General features: G+C 42.9%; 1 protein-coding gene across 2 annotated transcripts in view; it reads left to right on the top strand.

The window, feature by feature from the left end:
- The first annotated feature begins 1,028 nt into the window (after positions 1 to 1,028).
- The window catches only part of LOC102304801 (ankyrin repeat domain-containing protein 34A), a 17,544-nt gene continuing 9,405 nt past the window's right edge, over positions 1,029 to 9,167 (top strand). Inside the window, exon 1 of one of the 2 annotated variants that reach the window (XR_006054998.1) lies at positions 1,029 to 1,522. The gene's annotated coding sequence lies outside the window, so the exon portion shown is untranslated. The remainder of the gene's footprint in view (positions 1,523 to 9,167) is intronic. The other variant, XM_042225955.1, reaches the window with a different exon arrangement.

The following is a 9,167-nucleotide window of genomic DNA, read 5'->3' as shown; positions in this document are numbered from 1 at the left end:
ATGGTTGGGGAAACCTGCAGTCAGCTGAGACTGAGGAAGTCACCTGGATGAGTGACAAAACATTTCTCCCACTGAAAACGTCCAGATGAACAGAATCAACCTTTTGGGATTTCCTTACCTGGATGATTGAGCATGCATCAAGACACTGCACAGATTCATTTTCTAACATGCCTTTATTTGATTATTCATTCCCCAAATGCCATGTATTTACTCGAGGACTTAAACTGAGCAGCACCTGTCATTATAAACAGGTGAAGCTTGGCTGATGCCGTGATGTCAGTGGAGATGGGAAAATTCTCACAGTGATCATGGATTTGGATACCTCTGTGGTAACCAAGATGCTGTGATGGACCTGGATGAAACATTTGACACCCTGCAACAGAACTAGTCTGTGACAAACCTGCAACGTTCAGCTGCTCACACCGGAGCAGACACCTGTCCCACAGGCTAATGCGAGTTTGAACATTTGCCCAAAATGCACTTTGTAAAGTTTCCTTCAGCAAATGATCAGAAACAGATCAAACATCAGGTACCCGTCTCTGCTCCTCTGTCACTGAGATTCTATGCTAAGACACTTCAGGGTCGTGGAGGGGTGGAGCCTATTCCAGCTGTCATAGGCCTAAAGGTGGAGTACAACTGGACAGGTGGCCAATCTGACACAACGAGATAAACCAATATTCATGGCAATGGCAGGTTTATTATCACCAGTTAACCTGATGAGGAACCTGGAGAACCCTCAAAGAGACAGGAGAATACCCCTGTTTCAGCATCCCTGTGAGGATGAGGATGATGAAGGTTTCTGAATTTGGTGAGGTGAGGAGGTTCCAGCATGTTCAGCAAAAACACATCAGCTGATTCGTTAAAATGCTAGCATTAAACACACGCCGTGTGTGTGTGTGTGTGTGTGTGTGTGTGTGTCACCGTGGGAACACTTCTGCAGGAATTCAGAACATCAGTTACCATAGAAACTGTTTCCATAATAGCACCACTGTGCGTGTGTGTGTGTGCGCGCGCGCGCGAGCGCTGCAGTATTTTATTTTTATCTTCAGGTAATAAAAAAATAAAAAATGATGATAAAAATGAAGATGATGATGAGATGAAGAGTCTCTGACCTGCTTTCTCACAGTTACAAACATCCCATAATAATCGCTGGTCTGCGCTGAAATGTTTTTTTTAGCAGCAAAACTCTCCCTCGTGCGAACAGGAAGTGTACGGTTGCCATGGAAACGCCGTGGCCATCTAACAGGTGATTTCTATTAAAATGAAGCAGCGGAACTAAAAACAGAGCTTCAGTCTGATCAGGTTATTGATCAGGGAGAAATGTTTAAAATGTCCGGTTGTGCCGTTAACCATCGGTGGGGGTGGGGGGGTGAATCCGTAAGCCGCTGAGACTGAGGAGGAAGAGGAGGAGGAAGACGCGCAGGAGGAGGAGGAGCGCTCCGTCAGTCCGTCGGTAAACAGCAGCGGTCGGTGACGGACTCAGACGGTCGGTGAGTCGATAAAGAGGCTTCTTTATGCCGGGGTAAGAACACCAAACACACCTTCATCAGTTCCATCATTGCAGCTCTGCTCCATCTTCATCATCGTTATCGCCACCAGCATCGCCGCTCCCAGGACCGGTACCACGCGCGTGCATGTGTGGGTCCGTTTGATCGCTGTGATGCCTCGAGATGTTTGAGGATGATGATGATGAAGCTATAGAAACATCGTTTATCTTCATCTTGGTGCACGCGCGTTGCGATGGGACACGCGCGTGCATGTGTCTCATGCGTGTGTAAATATAGATCCGCGTGCGTCACAGCAGCGCAGTGACGTAGAAACCGAGAGATCCGCATTCCTCCACAGCTCACCTTCATCATCATCATCGTTGTCGTCATGAGTCGGAGGTTCCACCTGTGTGCCAGGTGACCGTGGGGACACGTGACGTAATCAGTAATCTATCAGTGATCAGGGATCGATCTCTAATAGTGTCCTGTAGTACTACATGGTATGCTGCAGTAGAAACACTACCTCACACACAGAGACACACACACACACATACTTGTTTTCATATGTTAGTGAGGACATAATTGACGTAATACTTTCCCTAGCTGCCTGTAACTCTGACACGAAAACCCCGTTTTGAACCTCAGAAATGTCTTCAAACTTTGTCTCCATAAGTGACTGATGGTCCCCACAAGTACAGTAGCATGCCAATTTTTGGTCCCCATAAGGATATGTAAACATTGTAAAAATGCACACACACAAATAACAGCCCGTTTTTGTGTTTTATTTCCTTCAGACTCAGCTTGTCATCTCAATATTTTTTGCCTTATTGCTTCATGAAACAGTTACATGTAACTGCTGCACACACGTTGGCAGTGTTGGGGAGTAACGGAATACATGTACCGCCGTTACGTATTTAAAATACAAAATATGAGTAACTGTATTCCGTTACAGTTACCGTTTAAAAAGGTGGTATTTCAGAATACAGTTACTTTGTTGAAATAAATGGATTACACTGCGGTACTTTCCTGTTTCATATTGTCGCGGGTCAGGACTGTTTGGGTTTGTTTGACAGCTACGTTCTGTTGTTCCAGGCGGCAGCGTTACGGTTGCCATGGTTACAGGGCGACGCTCTCTCTGCGACTGTGTGTTTCCTGGGTGAGAGAGGCCTTTTTGTTGTTGTTGTTGTTGTGCTAAGCTAATAGGCAGAATGCTACAGGTATAGCTCTAAAGAATGTAGCATCATGGGCAGTGTAGTCCGTGCTGCAGGGAGAATGGACTGCCATACACGTTATGTGTCTGTGAGCGCGAGGAGGGAGAAAAAGGAAAAGTACGAGTTGTCATCGAGGAAAAACGGGAGCTGGAAGCATGTAAATATAATAATAACCACTGCAGCCAAGAAGAGTGCCTGACGAGCCCAGTTGTAAGTAAGCTATTAAGACTCGACTGTACACCGTGTTCGTGTTTTCCTCCGAAACAATAAGTTCCGTTGGAGCAGCCTTTCAACGCCTCTCTCTGTCTCTCGCTAGCAAAGTTGACCCACACAACAAAGCAAAGCTATTTTTCGGCTACGAGCCCAACACGGAACCCACCGTAGTAGCCAGAGGTCCCTTTACTACGGTTCAGAGCCGCGGTGAGTAACAGTAATAAATCACAGCAATAGTACATTCACGTTGTTGTAAACAGCATATATTAAGTAATCCAAAGTATTCAGAATACGTTACTCTCATCGAGTAACGTAACGGAATAGTAGTAGTAGTAGTAGTAGTAGTAGTAGTATTTATTTATTGTCATTGTCAAGAACAATGAAATTGCGTTACAGAATACATTTTGGGGCATGTATTCTGTAATCTGTAATGGAATACATTTTAAAAGTAACCTTCCCAACACTGCACGTTGGTCTATCCGACCTTCATCAGGTCGCAGGCATATATGCAGTACACATACTGTCACTTGGTGTTCGTTCTCTCTGCAGTAGAGTATCACTTCCTGTTCCTGTTCCAACACAGTGGTGTTTTTCCGTAGTATCTGTGTAGCAATTTAATACAAAACTTATAGTAACTTCTTATTTCGTAGTGTAATCTTCATGTGCGTCCTCTGAAACACACTCTTGGTGTATTTACTCATTAATTTATATTCAGTGTTGGGAAGGTCACTTTTAAAATGTATTCCACTACAGAGTACAAAATGTATTTTGTAACTTATTCCGTTACGTTACTCAATGACAGTAATGTATTCTGAATACTTTGGATTACTTAATATATTATCATGCTTTTTACAACTACATGAATGTCCTATTGCTGTGTGATTTATTACTATTACTGAAGGTTACTCTCCACACCAACACCAACCAGATGTTTAAACCTTAATATAAATGAGTAACAGTAGGTGGACATTAGGTAAGGCTGCACTTTTTGCAGCGACCTCGTATAGAAACTATTCCGCACATATATAAAACAGGTCTGCGGCTCCGAACCGTAGTAAAGGGAGCTTTGGCTGATACGTCGGGTACATGTCGGGCTCGTAGCTGAAAACTAGCTTTACTTTTGTCTGGGTCAACTTTGCTAGCGAGATATACAGAGGATGCATAGCTGAACATATGAAACAGGAAAAGACCGCTGTGTAATCCCTTTATTTCAACAAAGTAACTGTATTCTGAATACCACCTTTTTAAACGGTAACTGTAATGGAATACAATTACTCATATTTGTATTTTAAATGCGTAACGGTGTTACATGTATTCCATTACTCCCCAACACTGTTTATATTCACTTACGGTTGCTTTAGGGTTTCACTAGCTTAGCTTAGCTCGTAGCCAACTCGTTAGCAGCATGGCCTCTTCACCTGTCCCTCCTGCACTTTCCTGCTCATTGTGTCAGATGTTTAGTTACTCCTTGGCCTCCTTTAGCAGTAATGATACTTGTAATAAATGTAGCCTATTTACAGCTCTGGAGGCCAGGATTACTGAAATGGAGACTCGGCTTAGAACCCTTGAAAAATCTGTAGCTAGCAAGGCCCCTGTAGCCGGTGCAGCCGAAGATAGCGTAGGCCCCACTAGCTGTCCCCTGGGAGACTGCCCCGGGCAGCCGGGGAAACAGGACGGCTGAGTGACGGTGAGGAGTAAGCATAGTCTTAAATAAATAAATAATTTTTTATTTATATAGCACCTTTCAAGACAGAATCACAAAGTGCTGCACATAAGATTACAAGTCATAAAAAGATTTAAAAAGAGAAAATAAAACAGGCAAAAAATTAACCAAAAGCAGTTTTAAAAAGGTGAGTTTTGAGTTGTTTTTTAAAAACAGCTGCTGAGTCCACAGTTCTTAATGTTGGGGGGGAGAGTCCACAGTCTCGGGGCTACAGCGGCAAAAGCTCTGTCACCCTTAGTCCTCCTCTTAGTATTTTTTATAGCAAGTAAGCCCTGATTAGATGACCTCTAAGACCTGCTAGGGACATAGGGCTGTAGCAGATCAAAGATGTAGGCAGGTGCCAGTCCGTGCACAGCTCTGTAGGCCAAGACCAGGATCTTAAAATTGACTCTAAATTTAACAGGAAGCCAGTGTAACTGAGATAATAACGGTGTCACATGTGAGTACTTGGAGGATTTTGTCAAAAGCCTAGCTGCAGCGTTTTGCACAACCTGCAGACGATCCAGAGAACCTTTGCTTAGACACATAAACAGCGAATTACAATAATCCAAGCGTGACGAAATAAATGCATGTATAGCAATCTCCAGTTCAGAGCGAGATAAAACCGGGCTTAGCTTAGCCACATTTCTTAAATGATAAAAACAAGACCGAACCAGAGATTTCACATGCCCATCCAATGTGAGACTCGAGTCAAATTCCTGATAGAGGATTTAACACAGAGTGAGAGAGGACCGAGGGCTTTCACTATCTGCGATAGAAACCTATCAGGGGCGCATACGAGGACTTCGGTTTTCCCTCGTTGAGTTGGAGGAAATTTGCAGCCATCCAACGTTTGATCAATCTAAGCAATCATTCAGACGCTGAAGCTTAGATAAATCCTCGGGCATAAAAGAAACGTACAACTGAATGTCATCAGCATAACAGTGATAAGAAATGTCCTCAAAAGAGCCCATTATATTCTGGAGGGGGAGAAGATGTATTAAAAACAATAAAGCCCCCAAAACTGACCCCGGAGGGACACCATAAGTAAGGGAGGTAGAGGATGACCTAAAATCGGAGACTGCCACAGAAAAGGATCGGTGATGGAGATAAGAGGACCACTCTAATGCAGTTCCAGATACACCAACCCAATTTTTCAGCCTTTCAATGAGGATGTGATGGTCAGCTGTGTCGGAAGCTGATGTGAGGTCCAACACGAGTAGAACAGAGCATTTTCCTGCATCATTATTCATCAAGATATCGCTTGAGACCCTAAGAAGGGCTGTCTCCGTGGAGTGAAATCGACGAAAACCGGGCTGAAACTTATCGTAAAGGCCATGTTTATCTAGAGCTGCCATAAGTTGCTTAGCCACAACCTTTTCTAGAAGCTTAGCGATTAACGGTAACTTAGAGATTGGTCTGTAGCTGCTCCAAAGAGAGGGGTCTAGCTGAGGTTTTTTTTTAAAAGTGGGAGAATAGCAGCGTTTTTTAAAATAAACCGGAACTATACCAGACGCCAGTGAAGAGTTGATTAAAGTGAGCACACATGGGCCAAAAGACTGGAAGACATTTTGAATAATGATGCAGGTACAATGTCAAGTGAACAGGAGGATGCTTTCACTGAATTCACTAATTTTACCAGCTCAGATAGTGAAACAGGAGAGAAAGTATCCAAGATAATGGGCCGAAATGGGGTAGAGATTGAGATAACAGGTGCTGAGCTCTTAAACAGAAGCCCCAGGTACACCACCAACCTGTTCATGTGTCTAACCGTTTTTCCCCACTCGGCGACACACCCGCCGGGGGTCAAACTCTGGTAATTGGTGATTCTGTTCTCAGACATGTGAAGCTAGAGACACCAGCAACCATAGTCAATTGTCTTCCAGGGGCCAGAGCAGGCGACATTGAAGGAAATTTAAAACTGCTGGCTAAGGGTAAACGTAGTAGTTAAACTGTTACTTGAAAAACCATCTCTAGGCCCAGCAGTTTTAGCTAATTATAGGCCAATCTCCAACTTTCCTTTCATATCAAACATTCTTGAAAGAGTAGTTGTCAAACAGCTAACTGATCATCTGCAGAGGTTTATTTGAAGAGTTTCAGTCAGGTTTCAGAGCTCAGCACAGCACAGAAACAGCTTTCAGAGCTGCAGTGGTTTGTATCATATCTATCTAATAGACTCCAGTTTGTGCATGTAAATGGAGAGTCCTCTTCACACACTGAGGTTAATTATGGAGTTCCACAGGGTTCAGTGCTAGGACCAATTCTGTTTACATTATACATGCTTCCCTTAGGCAGCATCATTAGAAGACATAGCATACATTTACACTGCTATGCAGATGACACCCAGCTCTATCTGTCCATGAAGCCAGATAACACACACCAATGAGTTAAACTGCAGGAATGTCTTAAAGACATAAAGACCTGGATGGCCGCTAACTTTCTGCTTCTTAATTCAGATCAAACTGAGGTTATTGTACTCGGCCCTGAAAAGCTTAGAAATATGGTATCTAATAATAATAATAATACATTTTATTTGAAAGCGCCTTTCAAAACACTCAAGGTCACTGTACATAGTAGAATAAAAGCAACATAAAAGCAAGAGTTTACAGAATCATAAAAGCATAAGACATAAACAAATAAAATAGCAGAGTGGAGAGGTTATGTGGGATAAGCTATTTTGTACAAGTGGGTTTTGAGTTTGGACTTAAAGAGAGAGAAGGAAGAGATGTTTCTTAAATCAGGAGGTCGGGAATTCCAGAGTCGTGGAGCAGCTGAAAGCCCTGCTCCCCATGGTTGCAAGACGGGGGGAAGGGACGGAGAGTGAAAGGGAAGAAGAAGATCTGAGACAACGAGATGGGGCGGTGATCTTAACCAGGTCAGAGAGATATGGAGGAGAGAGATGATGAATAGCCTTAAATGTGTACAAGAGTATTTTGAAATTGATGCGATATTTGACCGGGAGCCAATGAAGCTGCTGCAAGGCAGGAGTGATGTGGTGGACAGAAGGGGTCCTGGTGATGATACGGGCAGCAGAGTTCTGGACGCGTTGGAGCTTGTGGATGGATTTTTGAGTAAGACCAAAAAGAAGTGAATTACAATAATCAATCCGGGAAGTAACAAGGCTATGGACAAGAATGGCAGTGGCATGTGGGGTGAGAAAAGGACGGAGACGATATTTATTTATTTATTTAGGACAGTGCATGTTAATGAACATAAATGTAAAAAAAAAAATTACATGAATGTAAACATACCAGATTATAGCCAAGGGCTAATTTCCATCTGTTGTCCTTAAGCATAAAAATAGACATAATAATTCATAAAAATTCATCATTCATTCATAATAAAAACTCCATCACCAAACTTACACATACACACCATTCTGTTCCCAAATAAAACATTAAAACTATACAACTTATACATGATCACACACTTGATTTGTCCATAACCAGTTTTTAACCTTTGCCTTAAACAAATTGAGTGTCGAGCATTCTCTAATGGGTTGAGGAAGACTGTTCCACCGATGGCCACCCTGGACAGAAAGGACGTTCTGCCCAAATGCTGTCCGTCTGTGGGGTATAAACACGTCTCCTCGGATTGTAGCTCGAGTGGTCCTGTCTGAGCTTTCTTTATGCCTAATGAGCTGCTTTAGTGATTAATGTTGCGCAATTGGAAAATATGCAGACCGAGTAACATTATTAATGTGTGAATTGAAAGATAAAGCACTGTCGAGGATGACACCCAAACTTATGGTAAAGAAATATGGTATTTAACCAGATTCTTACTCTGGATGGCATTACCTTGGCCTCCAGTAACGCTGTGAGGAACCTTGGAGTCATTTTTGACCAGGATATGTTCTTCAATGCCTTGATAAAATAGCACAGGATGAAACCTGTTTTTTTTTTAATTTGTTTTTTTTTTTAAATTAGTTTGAGCCATCACAGCAAACACAAACAAAGAGTGTTAGAAGTGTTCCTCTGGTGTTCGACATATGTTGAACGTACTTACAGACTTCAGGCGGTTCTTAGCCTTAGCCTAGTGGTCCTGATCCATAAACATGCATTCAGTTTGCGGTCAATTTTTCAGACTTTGGGCATAAACATAACAAGAACAACTCATCATGAATAAAACACTCTCCTTAGGATTCACCATCATCTTCCTCACCTGTAAGTGTAAGTGCTGCTCTTAGCTGGCTCAAAGCTAAAGAAATACACACACACACACTCACTCACTCACTCACTCACTCACTCACTCACTTCTGGCTGTGAGAGCAGATAGACTCAGCTGAACTCTGGACCTGTTTGTTCAGACTGAAGCACATCATTAAACCTCCACACCTGGCAACAAGTGTCAGCTGACGCTCAATGAGCTAACAGAGATCTCCCGCCATCATTGACCAGCTGCATTACTCCTTTCTTAAACGCCAGTTCAGCTCACTGAGCCACTGATCCAGCCCTAACTATCTGCTTTAGCAAAAAGGAAAGTTTGAAGCCTAATCTTGAAAGTAGAGATAGTGTCTGTCTCCTGAATCCAAACTGGAAGCTGGTTCCACAGAAG

This window comes from Haplochromis burtoni, unplaced genomic scaffold (assembly GCF_018398535.1).
Source record: "Haplochromis burtoni strain Fernald_Lab_line unplaced genomic scaffold, NCSU_Asbu1 Contig_190, whole genome shotgun sequence".
In the NCBI taxonomy this organism is placed as follows: domain Eukaryota; kingdom Metazoa; phylum Chordata; class Actinopteri; order Cichliformes; family Cichlidae; genus Haplochromis; species Haplochromis burtoni.
This window is presented reverse-complemented; position numbering and strand designations above follow the sequence as displayed.